Source organism: Sorex araneus, chromosome X, assembly GCF_027595985.1.
Source record: "Sorex araneus isolate mSorAra2 chromosome X, mSorAra2.pri, whole genome shotgun sequence".
Classification (NCBI taxonomy): Eukaryota; Metazoa; Chordata; class Mammalia; order Eulipotyphla; family Soricidae; genus Sorex; species Sorex araneus.
The window spans coordinates 348,828,572-348,840,027 of NC_073313.1; the positions used below are offsets into that span (position 1 = coordinate 348,828,572).

The 11,456-nt window shown below is 36.7% G+C and overlaps 1 pseudogene; it reads left to right on the forward strand.

The window, feature by feature from the left end:
* Positions 1-8,934: 8,934 nt before the first annotated feature.
* LOC129400559 (U6 spliceosomal RNA) lies at positions 8,935-9,030 on the forward strand (annotated as a pseudogene).
* Positions 9,031-11,456: the final 2,426 nt, after the last annotated feature.

Below are 11,456 nucleotides of genomic sequence, written 5' to 3' on the forward strand. Positions count from 1 at the left end.
AGTTACAGAGAGTTGTAGTAACTTGTAAAATTTAATATTTTCTATAGATTCTTGGTATTCTATTGGGTATCTATGCCATAAGCCATTTATTCATATATAATTGAGCAATGATGTTGTTGTGATATCCTAGCTACTGTACTTATTGATGCAAATATTTTATGTATTTATTGATTTATCTTATTTGACCAAGTTTTGTTTTTATTTAATTATCAATTGATTGTATATTTTACAAGGAATTTTAGAAGAAACAAAATAAATATATAGGGTTAGAGAGATTGTATAGCAGATAAGCACTTGCCTTGCAGGTAGCTGACCTGAGTTTGATCCCCAGCGTCCCATATAGTCCTCTGAGCACTTCCAAGAGTGGCTCCAAAGTGCAGGCCCAGGTGTAATCCCTGAGCACAGCTGGGAATTCCTTTCTCCAAAAAAACAAAACAAAACAAAACAAAATCATTGCTTAATTAAAAGTGAAGATTAAATTTTGCTTTTTTAGAAAGGATGAATCTATAATTTGCAGAAAAAAGTGTTGAATTCACTTTGAGCTGTATAGTTTCCATGATATTATTGATGATATGAGAATAATTAGACAATCACTGTCATCCTGTTGCTCATCGATTTGTTCGAACGGGCACCAGTAATGTCTCTCATTGAGAGACTTATTGTTACTGTTTTTGGCATATCCAATACACACGGGTAGCTTGCCAGGCCCTGCCTCGTGGCCTGAATACTCTCAGTAGCTTGTGGGCTCTCCTCGAGGGGCGGAGGAATCGAACTTGGGTCGGCCACATGAAAGGCAAATACCCTACCGCTGTGCTATCGCTCCAGCCCCAATCAGACGATACTTCCCTGAATAAAAATCAAAACTTACTTAAAAATTAGTAGATACTTAGATGTTATAAATGATGCTTATCTGTCATGTCAACTTTCATAAAGTTTATGAACATTTAATTCTAAGAATCATACCCTTTCATTTCATTAGTTGAATGCATTACTTAACTAGCTTAGTAACGTGGGTTACAACTTGTCCCAGAATGTGATACTGTTTGCCAACTCATGTAGATTTGATCCCTGGCACTAAGCATTAGTGTTATTATTTTCTTATATTAGCAGTTTAGTCTCTACAGGAAGTAGTTAGCATTATTACAAATGTTATTGTGAGTCCAAACACATTAAATTTTGTATTGTTATTAGAAGCCTAGTTTTGGTGGAGCACATGGATGAGTTGAACATGTTACTCTGTTGTTTGAAAAACTACAGAACATGAGCAAATTCATGACTAGTTGTAGTGCATATACAAAGCTGACAAAATCTAAACATTTACATTAAATACTATCAAAATTAGAAAAAATAAAGTAATAGAGTAACTGAAGCGTAATTGTGTTGCAAGAAAGGTGATGTTGAACATAAAATAAATAACATTTTCTTTGTGACATTTTCTTGACTTTGTCCTTCCACTGTTACAAAAATACAAAGTAGACATACATATTTAAGACATATTTTTAGGATTTATTAACAAGTATTAAAGAACATGAATTTTAATGGCAAGACAACAAAGGAAGCAAGTCCAGAATGAATTCAGCTGCCAGACTTGATGTACTTCTAGGAATGCAATGCAGAAAGGAGGACACAGGCTGGCAATAGATGTCTCCCTGAGCAGGATTTTGAAGAGAATAAGGTGATTTGAGCTTGTGGGGTAGAATATAAAAAACAAGGGAATGGCCAGAAAATGAATCCCATAAATATTGAAGGCCCTTGATACTACTGTTGACAATCAAACTGCTTACATAAAGTTCAGAATACTAAAAAATTAGGTACAGAACTCCTGCTTAACTGTAAGCTGAACAGTTCTCAGACCTGGGAATCTGCTGAAAATATATTTGAGTCCCAAGTAACAAAGGCTAAGGGTTCTTGCTCAATAGTCAGGTTATGCAGGACATTCCCTAAAAGGAACACACCTTAGTAGTAGGACTAAAATTTCTTCATAAAGAGCTCTAAAAGATGGAAAAAAAACAACAACAAAGCAATAAGCAAGCTACCAGCACATAACTAACAACTAACCAAAATATGGTATGACAGTGTTTAAAGGAAAAACTACTATTGATCAACTCAATGAGGAAAACATCAGACAAAACATGTAGGCTCATTATTAAAGGAGGATGGAATTGGCAGGTAAGGATTTTAAAACATCTAATTATAAATTCAAGAACATTAGTAAATTGAGTTGTATAATTATGTAAAACAAAGCAATGGAAAAGACATAAAATAATAAAATATTACAGCTGAAATTGAAAAATATAATAATGGAAATTAATATTTTTTCTGGGGTTAAAAAGAGTAAGAATAGCAGGTAGGTTGCTTGCCTTATTAACTGCTGACTGAAATTCTTTTCCCGGCATCACTTACAATCCCTAGTCCCTTCTGAGCACAGAGCTAGGAGAAACACTGAGCATTGCCAGGTGTGAACACCTGCTCACAATTACTTTTTTCCTGGACAGGTGTAAGAATAGGTTTGAAACTACAGAATACAGTGAACATGGATATTAGTTTTTATCAAAATATAAACTCTTATAAGCCATTGTTACTTCCATAAAAAACATAATTATAAAATCTGAACTTGAACACAGGAAAATGACTAAAAAATGACAATGGCAGATGGGGAAAAATCTATCTGAATTGAATTTTTACAAAGAGTGCAATAATGAAGAGAGATATTTAAAATAAAAAAATGTACCATGCAAAGATTTCTATGGATATAAATACAGAAGTAACAAGATACTTCTTGAATTCCCATATTCTGTGATTTTTCAATGTTTGTGTGTGTGTGTGTGTTGTCTTCATCTGACATGAGAGTTTGTCCCTTCAGATGTTTTGAGCTCAATTCTTTGCCATTTTCTGTTTTTCAGGCTAAAATTCTGACAGATACTTTGTGGGGGTGACTTGTTAATTCAATGCTTTGTCTCAAGCATCAAAAAATTCAACGCGGGGCCGGAGCGATAGCACAGCGGGTAGGGTGTTTGCCTTGCACGTGGCTGAGCCGGGTTCGATCCCCGGCATCCCATATGGTCCCCCAAGCACTGCCAGGATCAATTCCTGAGTGCAGAGCCAGGAGTAACGCCTGAGCATCTCTGGGTGTGACCCAAAAACCAAAAAAAAAAAAAATCAACGCCTTCTCCAGATGGAATTCTGATAACCATGAGCTTCTACAAACATTGCTCTGGTATGTGGGGACCAGAACTATTTCTCTGTACCGCATGGGGGCACTAGAACCGGACAGTTCCATCCTGGCTTCCAGACCACCCCTGAACCTGGAAGTCATGCCCTCAACCCGCCCCCAGCACCATCACTCAGCAGTGAAGAATCCTGGCCGGTGGGCACCACAACACCAGAGAATGCTCCAGACCCCAAACTGAGCTGATAACACTGGGGTGCCCCAGACAGAGCAGGTACAATCTCTCCGCCTCCTCCAGATGGAATCCCGGCCACCATAAGCATCTACAAACACCGCTCCAGTATGTGGGGACCAGGACTATTTCTCTGCAGCCACTTTTGCGGCCGCACTTCCTTTCCTGGTATAAAACGTGAGCAATGGAAAATAGATGATTTAGTATCTGCCTGCATCAGAGGAACAGATCACAGAAAAAATGACCAACCACCTCAGGTCACCTAGAATTTAATTCATTTAATTTTCTTGATAAGACATTTAAAGTTTTTAACCAAAATTTGGGCCAGGTTTAAAATTTGGCACATTTAAAAGAAATGTGCCTATTTATATTTAGTAGCTGCAATAGCTTTTCTGTATCTATGATAGCATACAAGAGCAACTACCTCAGTCCAGACAGTTTTATCTGTCACTGTCACTATCACTGTCATCCGTTGTCCATTGATCTGCTTGAGCAGGCATCAGTAATGTCCCCATTTGTCCCTGTCGCATGCTAGTGTAACCCGATGGTGTATTGGGGGGTCCTTCAGGATCAGGGAAATGAGGACCATCATTGGTACTATTTTTGGCATATCGAGTAAGCTGCAGGTAGCTTGCCAGGTCCTGCAGAGAGAATGGGATACTCTTGGTAGCTTGCTGGGCTCTCCAAGAGGGACAGAGGCTTTTGGGATGGCCTCTAATCACCTTCACAGGTATTACATAAAAATTGTTACTGATTGAAATGAGTCAGAGAGAGAGGGACAGACATAGAATGACTGCACTCATTTGTGGAATATAAAGTAACAGGATGGGACACAAATACCCAAAGGATAATAGAGATAAGAACCAGGAGGATCACTCCATGGCTTAGAAGCCAGCCTCACATGCTGGGGGTAAAGGCAGAAGGGGCCACTAAATCAATGATGCTTGAAGGGCTCGCTTGGGATAGAAGATGAGTGCTGACAGTTGACTATAGACTGAACATCATGGCCAATTACTACCTGTACTGCAAACCATAACACCCAAAAGGTGAAAGAGAGTAAAATGGGAAGTTCCTGCCACAGAAGCAGGGGGGTAAAGGGATGGGAGTGGTGGGAGGGATAGTGGGAACATTGGTAGTGGAGAATGGGCACTGGTAGAGGTATGGGTGCTTGATCATTATATGACTAAAACCTAATCACAAAAGTTTGTAAGTCTGTAACTGTATCTCATGATGATTCATTAAAAAAAATTTTAAAATTGTTACTAATCTGTTACTAATCATTGTATAACTATATTAAGACTACAAAATCAGTAAATTAAGTTCAATTTTGAAATTATATTTTAAATGAACAAAATCATTATAGATTTACTAAGGAATTGAAAAGCTCAGTATGAGATGGGCTGGCAGAAAGTAATATGAGTGATATATATATATATTTACTATAAATGAATCTTTCCAATTTTATAAGATTTGTTATAGTTGGAATAAGTAAAATCATTGTAGTTTTTTTCTGCATATATACTCTTGTTAAATGGTGAGCCCAAATCTGAAAGGAGAGTGTTTCTTTCCTATAAACTAACCCTGTAGACTATGGACTATGCCAATCGGTCTGTTACTCCTCTTTTTATCCTCCAATGTGAAATCCTCATTAGGAATTTCCCAAGGGGCTTTTAATGACATGAGGGACTCCTTCCAGATGGAAACCATTAAGGGTTTTCTAGGACTTAAACTTTCCCCACTACTAGTGAGAATATGCTCTCTCTCTCTCTCTCTCTCTCTCTCTCTCTCTCTCTCTCCTTCTCTCTAGAACTGTTAAGCCACCTTAAAAAATGACTGTGGGGCCTAAAGAGAAAGTACAGTGGGTAGGGTGCTTGCCTTGTGAAACAGATGATCTAGGTGCGATCTTCAGTACACTGAGTCCTGCCAGCATAAAACCAGGAATGAACCCTGAAAACAGTCAGATATGTACCCAAAACCTAAAAAAAAGACTATTGTATTTCAATAGGTGTTATAGGTTTACACTAATTAAGTGTGATTATATGTTAATATGTGGGAGATAACTTTGGGTGTTATTCATAATATGACTTATAAATAAATTATTTTACTTCATTTCGAAGCACTACAGCATCATTGTATTTTAGTTTCTAAATGAATCTCAAACAGACAGGGATAATTGAAGTATTTATAAATATATAATCAAAGATATTTTAAATTTCAGAGTATTTACTTGCCATATTTATGTGAGAATAAATGTGAATGCAAACTAATGTTATTATGAATTAATTAAAAAGAATTATGCAATAAAAGGAATTTGTAATTAAATTTGAATCTCACATACTGATTAAAATTAATAAAAATAATGACATTTAGTGACAATGCATTTCTTTGGTAGTTGATGAAATATCTTATTTTATGATAAAGAAAATATTAGGTTATATATTTCATTGCTTAAAATTTTTTAATTTGTAAAATTATATAAAGCAGACTATACTATTATAATAACAAGTAAATATTAAATTTCATGCCTGAAATATGACATAGGATTTTTTCATGGAGCCAACTTTCCAAGAAGAGTAAGGGAGGGGATACTGATGTTAAGATCATCCTGAGTGATGGATTTGTTATGTTTTTTACCATTATAATGATCCTAACTTATGGAACTATAGGACAAGTGAAGTAGATCTCTACAGTCATCAATTAAAAGCAACCACTTGTTTACAAAAACTCTTTTCAATGTACATCTAAAAATGAGGACAGTTACAAGATGGGCTATACTGAGCAGATCTCACAGAAAATAAAATTAAAAGATGGTCCAGGGCAGTAGAGATAGAACAGGGGATAAGGCTTTCACTTTCCATGAGGATCAGTCTAATTAAATCCCCAGAACCACATACAGTTCTCTCAAGTAGTGAGAGAGTACCAGGAGTATTCTCTCATACTTGAATTACACATACCAGGAGTGATCCCTGGGCATAGAAACAGGACTAAAACCTGAGCACCTCTCAGTTATGACCCCCAAATGAAACAAACAACAGGTAAGTTTGAGATGCCTTCTGAACTGCATACCCGTAATTCCAAGCCAGGTTTTGGCAAAGGTTGCTTTGTGATTTTGCTCACAGAAGTGATCTTCCTCCCTTCAGAGCCAAAGCAAAAAGCTTTTTGGGTCCAAGCTCTACCCATGTGCCAAATCCTAGACTCTCACCGGTAATTTAAACTCTGCCAATACTTCTACTGGGAATCAAATTCTATGCTGATAGTGTTGTATTGTGAATTTCCTCCATGAAATCATACTGTGATTAGATGTGATTGGCTTGAATTGTAAATGAAATCTCTCCTCTACAGCAGCAGTCAGCACTTTGGAGATCTAAACTTGATAATACAAGTAGAGTATACTAGTGTGGACAGAATATTGAGTATCTCAGGGAAGTGGTTTGATGAAAAACATGGTATTATCATCCTGAATAGGTAGGCAGTGCCAGACTGCAGAGTGTTTTTTATCTTCTAAAACACAGGACTCCATCCTTACTGGAACCATTGAAAGATTCCATCTTTTCTATCTTGATAAATGTAGCCTGATTGAACTGGGCTTTTAGATTTGAACAATTTATTTCCAAGGAGAAGGCTAGAATAGCTTTATTGCTTGACTGGCTCTGCTCACAGTTCTGGAAAAAGACTTTAAACCCATCTTGAGTGAATTAAACAAATAAAACTTTTAAAAAACAAATGTTGCCACTTTTTTTTGTAGCTAATTGTGCTACAGTTTTAGAGATGATAACTGTTTAAGCATCATAATCCTGGTAGTATTTTTTATTACCTGTTATAAAACCCCCACATTTTATTCATATAAGACTTAGCATTGATTTTTTTCCAAGGGATAAATATGCCTTTGTGCTACATAATAATTATAACAACCTTATGGCAAATGTTAAATGTGTTTTTCATTTTTCTATGTTCTATGTACGGATGGGGAAGCTGACACTAAAAAACATTGGGTAACTAAAGAATATTTGACACTTTGGTGGTGTATATGGTCCATTAACATTGCATCTCTGTAAGACATTGACATTTACACCTATAAACAAATATTATATCACTAAAATAAGTTTAAATATAATGCACTGAGTAAAAAGCATACTAACATTGGTGATTTATGAAATGCCCAATACAACTGTTGAGATTGCTTTTATCTTTAAGTATTTTATAAAGCATAGAATTTCTTATCTTTCCTGTGTGTGTGTGTGTGTGTGTGTTTCTCTGAAGTCTATTTATTTTGTTGGTTTTATCTGCCTTTAAGGGTACCATAAAAATATGTTCTGAAGTTTGCCTTTAGATTGTTTTTTCCTGCATCTTTTTAGTGGCTTCTGCATGGTACTAATAATGATTACAGGGTAGAACTGATGGATGGAAGTATGGGGCAAGGATTAAATATAATAGGCACATCCAATACATGTTATTGAAAATCATTCTTTTTATGTTCTAAGAAAGATGGAAAATAGTAACTGGAGGAAAATGTAGTATTCCATAAAATCCAAAGGGATTTCCAGGGGTATTGTCAATTTTAAATTTTTAAAAAGAGAAATCAGAGGGGTATTTTTTGCCTTGTCATTTATTGTTTTGTTATTTATAGCCAGTCACTTCAAAAACTCTAATATTAAACATTAGAAATAGGATCACTTGTGTTAGGATACTTTGTAAATTGGAGGGTGTTTTGTTCAGAGTTTCTATTTCTTCTTCTTTTTATATTGATATTCAAGACATTCATGGAAGAACTTTATATTTGAGTCAAACATCATTACCAGAGAAGAGAATATCTGGATTATTGTGATATTAATTTTTTTTTGGCTTTTTGGGTCACACCCAGTCATGCACAGGGGTTACTCCTGGCTCATGCACTCAGGAATTACTCCTGGCAGTGCTCGAGGGACCATATAGGTTGCTGGGAATCAAACCCGGGTTGGTCGAGTGCAAGACAAATGCCCTACCCGCTGTGCTATTGATTTAGCCCCCAATATTAATTTTTGACACATTCATAACCTCAAGAATGTAATTACTTTGCAACATCACTATCACTGTATCACTGTCATCCCATTGTTCATTGATTTACTTGAGTGGGCACTAATAATGTCTCCATTCATCCCAGCACTGAGATTTTAGCAGCCTCTCCTTACTCATTTTTCCCAATGATTGAAGACTCTTTTCAGGGTCAGGGGAATGAGACCTGTTATTGTTAATGTATTTGGCATATCAAATACGCCATGGGGAGCTTGCCAGGCCCTTCTGTGCGGGTGGGATACTCTCGATAGCTTGCCGGGCATATATATATGTATATTCATATGTATATGCATATATACATATGTATATGCGCATGTATATGCATATATATGTATATATATTTTTCTTTATGATGATGTGTTGCATGGCCTCCTTGTGGCCATGCAGTCCAGGAATATGTTCACTCATATTCGGGGTGAGGCTCAGCCTGAGCGTGTGGAAAGTGGCCTAGAGCGTGGTGGTGGTAGGGTAGTGGAGGTCGGTGCCCGCATATGTGGTAAAATCGAAGTAATTCAGAGACAATTAGCATGGCCCCTAAGCAAGATGACATGCAAAATTTTAATAATTGCATATATTAAAATAATCTAAACAATTAATAAACTGAGCATGATAATGTCTATGTCGACAGAGTAATTAGGAGCCATATTTGAACTAATGGATAGAAATAAAATTTTAATTTTTAGTGTCCACTAAAATAACTCAATGGAGCTTAAATAAAAGTTATTTTAACAGTTTCTATCCATGCCATAGTTCATGGATTTGTAACTATATCTTATGGTGATTCAATTAAAAATATCAAGCACAAAAATTAAAAGTAAAAAGGAATTAATATACACTTTGCAATTCAGCTATTTACTCTTAATCAATTGTTCATAATATTATAGCTAATAAAATCCAACATTTGTGAGATAAGGATAATTGCTCAAATATGCTTATTTTAACAAAATTTTACTTTACTATAATTTAATTTCTTATTTTAGAAGGTCCATATTGGGCAGAAGTACAGTACAGAGCAGAAGTATAGTACAGAGGGTTCTGCATTTTCTTTTTTTTAAATTTTTTATATTTTATTGAATCACTGTGAGATAGTTACAAGCTTTCATGTTTGGGTTACAATCTCACAATGATCAAACACCCAACCCTCCACATGTGCACATTCCCCACCACCAATATCCTGGGTATACCCTCCCCCTTTCCCACCCTCCCCCTGCCTCCAAGGCAGACAATAGTCCCCATACTCTCTCTCTACTTTTGGGCATTATAGCTTGTAACACAGACACTGAGAGGTCATCATGTTTGGTCCATTATCTGCTTTCGGCATGCATCTCCCATCCCAACTGATTCCTCTAGCCATCACTTTCTTAGTGATCCCTTCTCTATTCCATCTGCCTTCTCCCCTCTGCTCATGAATCAGTCTTTCAGCTATGGGGCAATCCCCCTGGCCCTTGTATCTACCATCCTTGGGTGTCAGCCTCAGATGATGCTACCCTAAACTTCACAAATGAGTGCAGTCCCTCTATGTCTGTCCCTCTCTTTCTGACTCATTTCACTTAGCATGATACTCTCCATGTTTTTCCATTTATAAGCAAATTTCATGACTTCATCTCTCCTAACAGCTGCATAGTACTCCATTGTGTAGATGTACCAAAGTTTCTTTAACCAGTCATCTGTTTTAGGACACTCGGGTTGCTTCCATATTTTGGCTATTGGGAACAATGCTGCAATGAATATATAGGTACAGATATCATTTCTACTGTGCTCTTTTGCATCCTCGGGATATATTCCCAGAAGTGGTATTGTGGGGTCATATAAAAGCTCAATTTCTAGTTTTTGAAGGACTGTTCATATTGTTTTCCAGTCGTCATTTCCACCAACAGTGAAGGAGCATCCCTTTTCCCCACATCCACGCCAGCACCGGTTGCTTTTGTTCTTTTGAATGTGTGCCAGTCTCTGTGGTGTGAGATGATATTTCATTGTTGTTTTGATTTGCATCTCCCTGATGACTAGCGATGTGGAGCATTTTTTCATGTGCCTTTTGGCCATTTGTATTTCTTTTTTGAGGAAACTTCTGTTCATTTCTTCTCCCCATTTTTTGATGTGGTTGGAGGTTTTTTCTTATCCAATTCTACAAGTATCTTGTATATCCTGGATATTAATCCCTTATCAGATGGGTATTGGGTAAATATTCTTTCCCATTCTGTGGTCTCTTTCTGTATTTGGTTCACTGTTTCTTTTGAAGTGCAGAAGCTTCTTAGTTTGATGTAGTCCCATTTGTTTATGTTTGGTTCGGCATTTTCTTTGCATGCAATCAACCTGGGCTCAATCCCAAACATTACATTTGGTCCCCTGAGCAATGCCTGCAGTAGTTCCCAAGTGCACAGCCATGAGTAACTCCTGAGCATCACCTGGTGTGGCCCCAAAACAAAACTTAGCAGACTCTGGTAGTAGATATGATAAATAATTTGTTGTATCTGCTCATCAGTACTGTGTTATGTTAATGCCTTTGTATTAATATTAAAAATAAATTGTGAAACATTTGATAATTAAAATAAAAAATAGGAAGTGTGGAAATAGATCAAAGGTTTGGTACATGTATTTTTCATGCCAGAGACCTAGATTTGATCCCTGGCACCACGTGGTCTCCTGAGTACTTTTCAGGAGTGACCTCATCATGAATGGCTGTCAGTGGCCTGTGAGCACTGCCTGATGTGCTGCCTTCAACAAAACTTGGTCATAATAATAAATATTCTAAAATTCTGAGTGAGAATATAATGAGTGTGGATGTAGAATGACTACACAGAACTGTAGCATCCAATGTTGACTTAGTGAGAAAAACCTTGTCAAATATGATTCCAATTAGAAGTATCTGTTTCTTCCTATAATTGAAATTCCCAATTATCACAGCAGATTAGAACACTTTGTGCATAGAAATTGCTTGTTCAGGAGATAGAGAGCTAGAAACCAAGACTTACAGTGACCAGTGTGAACAGCCACATTACGAAG